This window comes from Oncorhynchus masou, chromosome 29 (assembly GCF_036934945.1).
Source record: "Oncorhynchus masou masou isolate Uvic2021 chromosome 29, UVic_Omas_1.1, whole genome shotgun sequence".
NCBI lineage: Eukaryota > Metazoa > Chordata > Actinopteri > Salmoniformes > Salmonidae > Oncorhynchus > Oncorhynchus masou.
The window spans coordinates 57,259,155-57,271,408 of NC_088240.1; positions in this window are offsets into that span (position 1 = coordinate 57,259,155).

The window sequence follows — 12,254 nt, forward strand, 5'->3', positions numbered from 1 at the left end:
ATGGCCAGCTACAGCTTGGCCGGTGGTCTGCAGAGGGGGCCAGCTACAGCTTGGCCGGTGGTCTGCAGAGGGGGCCAGCTACATCTTGGCCGGCGGTCTGCAGAGGGGCATATGAAGCACTTCAAGGACCAGCTGAAAACATCGCTGAAGAAGTGCAACATGAAACCCACAGACCCGGAGGATTCTGCTGCTGACCGTTCCAACTGGTGGCAGCTCTGCCAGAGCGATGTACAGAGGTGGGAGGAGAGGAGCACAAACAGTTCAGGAGACATACAACCACGCCTGCCCCCACCAACACAGACTGCATATGCCTCACCTGCAATAAAGTTTGTGGATCTCAGATTGGACTCTACAGTCCCAAAGTATTCAGCGTTAACTCAGAAGTGGAGGTAATCATCGGATACGATGAACTAACGTAACGTAACGTGTGTCTGAGTGTGTGTGTGTGTTTGTGAGCGCCTGTATGAATATGTGTGTATGTGATTCATAATTTAGTCACAATAATAACTTGATGACAGCTTTGTTTTATTTTGATCAGCTGATCTCTGAGACTGTAGCCAGGCCTGGAAGTTTACTTCAGGTGGGCAGCTTCGAGGACCGTGGCGAGTCAGAGGTTGAAAACAGACAGTCGTACGATGGAAAGGACCAGGACAGCTCAAGTAAATCACATGATCAACAGTACTTGATTTGCTGTAATCATCATATGGGATTTAAAGGGACATTGCACTCCAACATAAAAGCTTGTCAGATGTTTCCATAACTCAAAAGTAGAGTAGTGTTCAGATAAGTCCATATCACAGGCCATTTGTTGAGTAGATCAAGCTATATGCTTTAATCCCAAATTAATGGAAAAGATAAGTGTTTTCCTAGTTCCAGATTTTATTCATGCTCATCTTTTCCATTCATTTGTGGTTAAGGCATATAACTAGATCTACACACCCAAAGTCTTGGAGCATGTATTCATCTTGCCATTGGGCTAGTTTTGAGGTCTGAAAACATCGGACAAATGTTAAGTCTGAAGTGTAATCTCCCTTTAAGATCTGCATTTTGAATAGCAAAGAATAATCTTATCCATTACTTAAAATAACAGGCAGCTTGAGCCATTCCAACCGAAGCAAAGGGTCTGAGAGGATGTCATCAACAGGCGACACATGCCAAAGCAGCTTGTCTGGCAGCCAGGTCTCATTGAACTCAGCATTTGGCTTCAGACCCATTTCTGCTCTGTCTCCAGCCACCAGGTAGAGCCATTTCTCTTCACCTGCTCCCAGCTGTGTCAAAAGGCCATTAAACTTAAAAATCTGTTTGACACTTGTTTTCAGATCTCAAAATTGGTCCATGGAAAGCACTATGTAATTTCCAGATTTGCAGTGCTTATCTTTTCCATTAATTTGGAGTTGAGGCATGTAGCTGGATCTATGCAAAAAATGACTACTTTTGAGGTCTGTAAGATTGTCTACACAGCCAGCCCAATTCTGATATTTTTTACACTAATTGGTATTTTGAGCAATCACGAGATCTTTTTCAGAGCTGTTCTGATTGGCCAAAAGACCAATTAGTGAAACAAAGATCATAATTGGGCTGCCAGTGTAAACATACCCAAACAGACCTAGGTTAAAATACATGTGTAGTTAAGTATTTCTTTGAGTATTTTAGAATAATGTGGCTAAAATTGACCACTTAGATATGAAGTATTTAAAAGTATTTAACAAAAATAATCCTATAGCCTACAATGTTCAAATATTTGTTTCCAAATTCATTATTTCAAACACCCCTAGGACCAAACAGACCTAGGTTTAAATGCAGTATTTAAATATTTGTATTTGAAAATACACTGCCTGGATATCTGAGTATTTTCAAATGCATTCCAACATTCAAAAGAAAAATATCAAAATCCTTACTTCAAAATATCTTAGAGAGTAATTGAATAGTATTTGAACCCAGGTTTGATCTGAAAACTTTGATTTTAGAGTGTAATGTCCCTTTAAATCCTATTCATTTTAAGCCATCTAAAAAGAGCAAATATTCCGTCTCCCCAGTGGGAGCTCCTGGAGGAGCTACACCGGTCCACACCGGGTCTTTGTGCCTCACTCCCCCCTGGACCTGCAGACAGGACACCGGGTTCGAGTCCTGCTGCCCTCGGGACGGATCAGCACAGGCACAGTTCGTTACCTGGGCCACCTGGAGGGGGAGCCAGACTTCCATATGGGAGTGGAGCTGGAAGCACTTGAACACGGGCAGCAAGATGGCACACACAGGGGACAGTGCTACTTTGAATGGTAAGTATTCTTCATTTACCAAGAATTTGTAGTCTTAAATCAGTTACTCTGTAAATAAGGGATGTTTCATCCTTACATTTTTACATTGGTAGAATTGCGAGAGATCTGCTGTCGACTATAAATATGTCTATTTTTAGAGGTGACAGGAAAAGGTTCAACAGTGCTTTCAGTTATAACTGAAGGGTTTATTTACTGAATCCTGTTGTTTATAGTAGTAGGGCCTCCAGGCCGCTCACACACACAATTAACAATTTGTAATAATTGTTTATTGAAAAATCTATTAATTTTCTAAATGCCATTGTGGACATGGATGGAAAGTTGTTTGATTTTGAAACTGTGTTTAGAGACTATGGGGATGTTTGTTCAAATCATATGTATGCTCAATTGCTCTCTGCTATATCCCCCACATGGAAAGCTAAGATGAAGAAAGTAATGCATAATTTAACTGTATGTAATCCTACTATAAAAAACAAAAACATTTATTCAAAAAGCTCAAATCAACTCTGAAATATACCAACTCACTTTCCATCACCTATCTGCAATTCCATACAAATTTCAAACATATTGGAAAGATCCCAATACCATGGAACCCAATACCATGGAAGCAGGTCTTCAATTTCACATACAAAACATCAATAGATACTCAAGAGACTTTCAGTTAGGGATTCTCCGGTACTTTTGTATTACTCTTAGCCAGTAGTTCTGAAAGTAGTGCCCACAAGCAAAAAGTGGTACCCGACAATTGCGTACTACATCAAATATGTGCAGATATTCTCTCTCTTGCTCTGCTCTGTGTGATTCTATCTAGCTGTCAACAAAGAAAGTGCTGTCCATTTAGTGTATTGAGCAAGACTCTAAATGAAGGTTCTGTCATGAAGAGGAGGAGGACATAATGCATCTGTTTTGGTACTGTCAGACAGTGAGCTCCTTTTGGCTACAGGTTCAAGGCTGGCTTTCCCATCACTCCATCAAACTACGTATTAACCCCCAACTTATCATCTTGGGTGACGCCATTGTCCATATCCCCTCAATTAATGACACAATACTTCTGCTAGGCAAAATATTCATATTCAAAACACAAAGTTCTACATCTCTAACATCCAACCTGTTTAAACAATTAATTAGCAATTCCCGGGGCCACCCACACATAAAATGAATGCACACAGTCGCTTTGGATAAAAGTGTCTGCAATATTATATTATTTGGGTAGCCAGGAAATATCTATTTGAGAGTCCACAACATTGTTATTGAACAATATCAATTAAAATGAACATACGCTACTATAAGGGTAAAATGATCCATATGCCATGAAGTGTAAGCAAACAAGGTTTGTCCTTATTTATTTTTTGTATTAGAATACTACACCATGGCATTGCTGATAACTGTCTTGTCCAAATGTGTTGCATCGTGTGTTTTTCCGTTTGAGTATCGTCATGATTGTACATCATCCTCCGTTTTTATGCTTGTCTTGTCACTGTATTATCGACTTGTTTGTATTTTGTAAAAAAAGAAGAAGAATATAACAAATATGGTTCCGTGCTCAAGACACACTTTGACATGTGCTGCTGACGTTGTCATTGTTTGACTTAACATGCAACTATCAACCTCAAAGCAAACGTGAGTAGCACGTGTTTGTCAAAAGAGGGGAACAAAATGATATGAAAAACTATATACAGTAGTATATATTGTACATGTATACAATGTCATATGTGGGATGAGTACTGACACTGTTTTCTTTGTGTTCTGGAATACAATAATAGTCTTGTAACATCAAATAGTAATTGCTTATTATGCATTTCGATAAAAGTACACAATACATACAAATGTATGTGGACACCCCTTCAAATTAGTGGATTTAGCAATTTCAGCCATACCTGTTGCTGAGAGGAAAATAGAATCGAGCACACAGCCATGCAATCTCTATTGACAAACATTGGCAGTAGAATGGCCTTACTGAAGAGCTCAGTGACTTTCAACGTGGCAACGTCATAGGATGCCACCTTTCCAACAAGTCAGTTTGTCAAATTTCTGCCCTGCTAAAGCTGTCCTGGTGGAAACGTCTAGGAGCAACAACGGCTCAGCTGCCAAGTGGTAGCCCACACAAGCTCACAGAACGGGACTGCCGAGAGCTGAAGCGCGTAGCGCGTAAAAATCGTCTGTCCTTGGTTGCAATACTCACTACCGAGTTCCAAACTGCCATTGGAAGTAACTGTTCATCGGGAACTGCGCAATGCCAAGTGTTGGCTGGAGTGGTTTTAAGCTCACCGCCATTGGACTCTGGAGCAGTGGAAATGCGTTCTCTGGAGTGATTGATCACACTGAGTTTGGCGGATTCCAGGAGAATGCTACCTGCCGCAATGTATAGTGCCAAATGTAAAGTTTGTTGGAGGAGGAATAATGGTCTGGGGCTGTTTTTCATGGATCGGGCTAGGCCCTTTAGTTCCAGTGAAGAGAAAATGTAACGCTTCATTATACAATGACATTGTAAACTATTCTGTACTCAGGGTAGGGAAGGCCCTTTCCTGTTTCAGAATGACAATGCCCCTGTGCAAAAATCAAGATACATACATAAATGGTTAGTTGAGATCTGTGTGGAAGAACTTGACTGGCTTGCACAGAGCCCCGACCTCAACCCCATCGAACACCTTTGGGGTGAATTGAAACGCCGACAGTGAGTCAGGCCTAATCACCCAACATCAGTGCCCAACCTCACTAATGCTCTTGTGGCTGAACGGAAACATGTCCCAGTAGCAATGTTCCAACATGAAAAGTGAAAAGCCTTCCCAGAAGAATGAAGGTTGTAATAGCAGCAAAGGGGGGACCAACTCCATATGAATGCCCATGATTTAGGAATGAGATGTTTGACGAGCAGGTGTCCACATACTTTTGGTCATGTAGTGTATTTATTCTCTTTATCGGGAAATATGATATTTAGTAGGGATATTTTTATAACACTGTGCTATATATATATATAGACTCAATGGTCTGCCTAATTTTTAATCTAAGGTATTGAAATCTAACTGCCATGTGGTGACTGTCTGTTTCCCTTCCCTTGCAGCAAGGCTGGCCATGGTGCCTTTGTGCCATTCACCAAGCTGTTGATGGCCTGGGAGTGATGACATCACAGTCTCTATGGTGGAGGGTCACATCTGGATATTTCATATGGACTCTTTGGCATCAATTACGAATGGTCTCTGAAAGTAAACTTACACTACTGGTCAAAAGTTTTAGAATACCTACTCATTCAAGGGTATTTCTTTATTTGTAAAATCTTCTACATTGTAGAATGATAGTGACACACCAAAACTATATAATAACACATATGGAATCATGTAGTAACCAAAAAAGTGTTAAACAAATCAAAATATATTTTCTATTTGAGATTCTTCAAATAGCCACCCTTTACCTTGATGACAGCATTGCACACTCTTGGCATTCTCTCAACCAGCTTCACCTGGAATGCTTTTCCAACAGTCTTGAAGGAGTTCCCACATATGCTGAGCACTTGCTGGTTGCTTTTTATTTACTCTGCGGTCCGACTTATACCAAACCATCTCAACTGGGTTGAGGTCATCTGATGTAGCACTCCATCACTCTCCTTTGTGGTAAAATATCCCTTACACAGTCTGGAGGTGTGTTAGGTCATAAATCACAGACAGTGTCACCAGCAAATCACCCCCACAACATAACACCTCCTCCTCCATGCTTTACGGTTGGAAATACAAATGCGGATATCATCCGTTCACCCACATCGTGTCTCACAACGACACGGCGGTTGGAACCAAAAATCTCCAATTTTGACTCCAGACCAAAGGACACATTTCCACCCGTCTAATGTCCATTGCTTGTGTTTCTTGGCCCAAGCAAGTCTCTTCTTCTTATTGGTGTTCTTTAGAAATGGTTTCTTTGCAGCAATTTGACCATGAAGGCCTGATTCACACAGTCTCCTCTGAACAGTTGATGTTGAGATGTGTCTGTTACTTGAACTCTGTAAAGCATTTATTTGGGCTGCAATTTCTGAGGCTGGTAACTCTAATGAACTTATCCTTTGCAGCAGAGGTAACTGGGTCTTCCATTCCTGTGGCGGTCCTCATGAGAGCCAGTTTCATCATAGCGCTTGATGGTTTTTGCGACTGCAATTGAAGAAACATTCAAAGCTCTTGAAATGTTCCGTATTGACTGACATTCATGTCTTAAAGTAACGATGGACTGTCGTTTCGCTTTGCTTATTTGAGCTGTTCTTGCAATAATATGGACTTGGTCTTTTACCAAATAGGTCTATCTTCTGTCTAACACAACTGATTGGTTGAAATGCATTAAGAAGGAAAGAAATTCCCCAAATAAACTTTTAAGAAGGCACATCTATTAATTGAAATGCATGGGGTGATTACCCCATTAAGCTGGCTGAGAGAATGCCAAGAGTGTACAAAGCTGTCATATATTTTGATATGTTTAACACTTGTTTGGTTACTACATGATTCCATATGTGTTATTTCATAGTTTTTATGTCTTCACTATTATTCTACAATGTAGAAAATAGTAAAAATAAAGAAAAACCCTTGAATGAGTAGGGGTTCTAAAACCTTTGACCGGTAGTGTATAGGCACGAGTTTATTGGGAATATGGCACCCCTGATGTATCTACTGTACAACCAACATGCTTCAATGATCATAGAAGTGTCAATATCGGCCCTGTATTAAAGACCAACATTGGCAAAAGAAAAGAGAACAAAATTGTAAATACTGTATACAGTAGTATATGCTGTACATGTATACAGTGGTATATGTGGGATGAGCACTAACACTGTTGTCTTTGTGTTCAGAAATAAAGTAACAATCTTGTAGCATCAAATAGTATTAGCTTATTATGCATTTCGATGAAAGTACACTATACAGTATATCTTGCCAATAGAAACATTTAGTATTATGGCTGTGCAATAAACATTTAGTCTCCCAATGACAAATACTAGAACATACAGTGCCGTGAAATAGTATTTGCCCCCTTTCTGATTTGATCTGTTTTTTTTTTGCATATTTTTGATACCGAATGTTATCAGATCTTTAACCAAAACCTAATGATAGATAAAGGGAACCTGAGTTGACAAATAACTGTCACGTATTATCAAGGTGGGTGGAATCAGGCACAGAGAGCAGATAGTGATACGACAGTTTATTCTCCGGCGCACAAAAAACACAGTCAACGCAACACACAGGGTGAACAATCCAACACAGGATCAAAGACAGACCGGAGAATAAAACACAAGCACTACACCAACTGACATGAATACAAATAACAATCCCGCACAAAACAAGGGTGGGACAACCTACTACATATAAGGACGTTAATTAAACTAAAATACACACAGGTGAAACTAATAAGACAAAACCAACAGACAAACGAAAAAGGGATCGGTAGTGGCTAGTAGGACGGTGACGACGACCGCCGAGCACCGCTCAAACAGGCAGGAGAGCCAACTTCGGCGGAAGTCGTGACATTAACTGCAAAAATGTATACTTATTTGATTTACTTAATTAACAAATTTATGGAGCACCCAATTCCCCTTTGTGAAAAAGTAATTGCCCCCTTACATTCAATAACTGGTTGTGCCACCTTCTGCTGCAATGATCAGTCTCTCTCGATTCTTCTGTCCATAGAACATTCTTCCAAGAGTATTGATGATCATCCAGGTGCTTCCAGACAAACTTGAGACAACTTTTTGGACAAGATGGGTCCCATTATGTCTGGCGAAAACCAAACACTGCATTCCACAGTAAGAACCTCATACCAACGGTGAAGCATGGTGGTGGTAGTGTGATGGTTTTGGGATGCTTTGCTGCCTTAGGACCATTACGACTTGCCTTAATAGAAGGAGCCAGTTCTGCATGGAAGAGTGGTCCAAAATTTCACCACAGCGATGTGAGAGACTGATCATTGCAGCTAAAGGTGGCACAACCAGTTATTGAGTGTGAGGGGACAATTCCTTTTTCATACAGGGGAATTAGGTGTTGCATAACTTTGTTAATTAAATAAATAACATAAGTATGAGTATATTTAGTTATTTGTAAACTCAGGTTCCCCTTATCTAATAGTATGCTGTTAAATGATATCAGTTGACCTGTGAATGCCTTACAATGAGCGATTTACACAAATATATTTAAAAAAATCATGATTTATGATACTGTCAAAACTGCTGGATCATGTGATTAGCATTTCTAATAAGGACTCCAAAATAAAAACTCACACTCAGGAGGTGTAATAACATACATCAATTCTGGAGCTATCCAAGCATTAAAGGGATAGTTTACTTTTTGTTGTTGAAGTTTTTTTTATTTTTGTGAACTATCCCTTTATCCATCACTAACGCAGATGTCAATGAAAGGATTTATTGAATGACCAAGATGAGTTTCATCAAGCTGTTGTTAATACTAGATTATTGGTTATTGATCTGGGCATTGTACAAATGTTTGATAATAGGGATCGCCAGAGTTCGCATGAAGTGTTTACACATGGAACAACAGGTGCAGTACTATAAATACGTGTCTCAGAACTAAGTTATGTGGTATGCTATGCATCATGCACCATCTATTCAATCCCAGCTTCATTTAATTCAACCCTTCTTCCCTGCAACTCTTCCCCGGGTTGTTGCTGTAAACGAGAATCTCGTAAAATAAGGGATATATAAATATATATATATATATATACATACTGTATATTTCAAAATGTGCAAAGTGTGTACAAAAGACCTTGGGTTGTATTTGGCTGATCTATTGATCATTGCGAAATCAATTCTACCCATTTCCTCAAGCAGATCATCTTTATGAAAAAGAGTTTTCCTCATTTCCTGTAACTAGGTTGTGCAACTATTTATGAACTATCTTTATGAGTCACACTGTACATTTATGAGTCACACTGTACCGTACCTTGGCCCGGTTTCCCACGAGTATCTTATGGCTAAGTTCATCTTTAGAACCTTCTTAGGAGCATCGTTAAATCTACGACCGGTTTCCCAGAACCATTGTTTCTTAAGCTGCTTTTAAAAATATGTGTTATTTAATGATTGCCCCAGACCACACTTAGAACAGCTAAGTGCGTCTTTAGAGGCTTTTTTTTGCCCTTCTGCGTCACTGTATTTACAGATCTACGCTAAACACAACATCCAGATGTTTATCTGTCTTTCTGTGACCGCCGATTACTTCAAAACGAATGTGATTCCTACAATTACGTTTCTAATTTATTTGCAATCAAATGAGATGACTGTATTAAAAGATACATACAGTCTTTCATGTTTCTTTTAATCAAGTTTTATTTAACTATTGTATGCTACTGTTGTTTTTTTGCCAAAATATATTTCATGATATGTAACATGTGCGCAATAATGTGCTAAACGGTGATTTAGTACTCCTAAATATTTGTAGACGGACAATAGCACACATAACATCAAGATAATATAGTATATGCCATTTAACAGACACTTTTATCCAAAAGGGACTTACAGTTGCGCTTGCATACATTTTCACATGGATGGCCCCAGCGGGAATCGAACCCACAATCCTGGCATGTTGCGCTGCTGGAAGTGAGCCACAGGACCCCATTTATTTTTAGTTCACATTCTATACATGTCGTCAGAAATATCACATCTGTTTGTTTCTACAAAGCCTTCACAGTCTGACAATAAAGCAGTCCCTTGCCCTGAGACATGGCTGACTTCAATAAGGTCTACAGTCATGTCTCAGGGCAAGTAGCCTTGTGTCACATAGGGCAAGGCAGCCCCCCATCTTGGTATCTCTATAACTCAGTGAACTCAGCATATGACAGGAAAATGCACTACAGGCACATACCTGTGCAGATCTGACAGGGGAATATTAGTAGGATTTTTCAAGTACCTACAATAGCATGCCTTAAAATACAGGGCAAAGGGAAACCCGTAGGGCTTGGGAGTTGAGGCTTGAGATCTGAGGCTGCATGTTACCGGCTTAAAAAAAATCGGAGAGAAATGTCTGGAATTCAGTTTGAGTGTTTTGCTAAAGCTTGCAATGTGAATCATAGCCGCACAAAGATCAGATTTGAAAACCCATGCTGGATTTTCAAAGAATATAGGGTGTGTGTATGAGATAGAGAGTGAGGAGGCCGATGTGCGGAGGAGCATGAGCATGATACATGTTAGCTTGGCATATTCAGTAACTAGCTTCATCAAATCTGGCATGAGTCTAAGCCTTAAAATGCGCAATTTTGCTCCATCCATTTTTGGATTTATAAATTAATGATATATACCCAGTGATTATTGAAGCAAATAACTTAATGAGTTCAACCATAGTACCTCGTCAGAACCCAAAATAAAATATTTTACTCCAATGTTTGTAAACAAAGTCAATTTAAACACCATATAGCCCCAAAAACATAGTTGAAGCTATCATTTTGATATCATGGAGGGTCAGTCCTTGCCTCCATAGCTCTTTCTCTGAATTTGAGAGAGGTTATATTTCTCCAGCCCCGTCCCTCAGCTTTTTAGCGAAATGGTCTGGGAGGAAGCTTTGTTAATGTTTCAACTGCTGATTGCCCCTTCAAAAGGAGACTTACGGCTCTATTCAATCCGATCTGCTTTAGCTGGCGGTTGTTTTGGCGGGGTCTGAGGTGGAACTGCGTTAGAGCGGTCAAATCCACAAGCGGCTCCTGGCATTATACCTAAAGCAGACATTGCCATTGGTTGCACTGAGTCGCATTAAGAGAAATCCTATGCAGCCTTGTTTACAAGTTTGAACACTGGAATGTGATATGTAATCTACACCTGATAGAAATCCTCATTATTTCGTGGAATGGTTTTCTATTTGAGCGTCATTAATATCTATTTAGCCGACACGTTCTCATTCTGGTGTGGCTTCCTGACAATGATCAAGAGCAGCTGCTCACTGATTTGACAGCTCCAATGCAGTTACACCTCCGACACCGTCAAAATACCAGCTATGTGGGTGTCGGCTACCACCGGTTAACGCTTGATCTGATTGAATCTAGGTCTCACACCACATTTTTACCCTCCTCTTCAGCACCATAATGAACATGAGGTTAATGAAATGGTGGAATTACACTTAAAAAGGTAACTCTGTATGACATTCAATTAAATGAAGATCCTTTGTTACACTGTGAGCCTAATGTATATTTTACAGAATGACAGGGACATGCCATCACGTCTCACAACATGTCTAAAATATCTACATGACATGGCATATTTAAATGTTATTTAGCTAACCTATCGTAGCAGGCGTAAAACACCTGAGCGGGACACCCCACATTTGGGTCCTGACGAGAAGAAAAAAAATGTTTGGAGAGGCTCTCTTCTGCACTGTTCAACCGATCCAGGAAATGTGGAGGAGGAGTTAAGATAGTGTCGCTTTGCTAACATTTTGGATGGAAACATCTTCAAAGAGCAAGCTAGCTAGCAAACATGCCGTAGCCAGCTGCTAGACAGATATTAGCTAGTGTTGTCTAGTGATAATGGAATATCCGGGAAAGTTGACACAAACAAAATTGGTATGTGGTTTCTGTTGACCTTGTGGCAAGAACTTAATCTCGCTAAAACCTACATGAGGGTGGCTTTCCAGGAACAGGGTTGGAGAGGGTTGGAGAGCCCTCATCAGATCCTCATAATGGAGCATATGTGTCAGGACCCAGTTACGAACCTGGGTCTCCGGAGTGAGAAACAGTCACTTAACCAACTGAGCCACGAATAGTCAGCAGAACCCAGAAGATGAGGCAGACACAGCAGTACTTAAGACGGTGTATTTAATAAAGTAAAAAGGAGAAGTCCTTAAATACAAAAAATGGCAAATCCAAAAGGTGGTAGGAATAGCACAAAAAAGCCTCAAGAAATACTCAAAAACAAAAACAGAATTCCACAAGAGCATCCACCGGAATCGACAAGAAAACACAGAACACTAGGGCTGGGTGCTAACATACAAACACAGAGCACAGAACTGAGGGAAA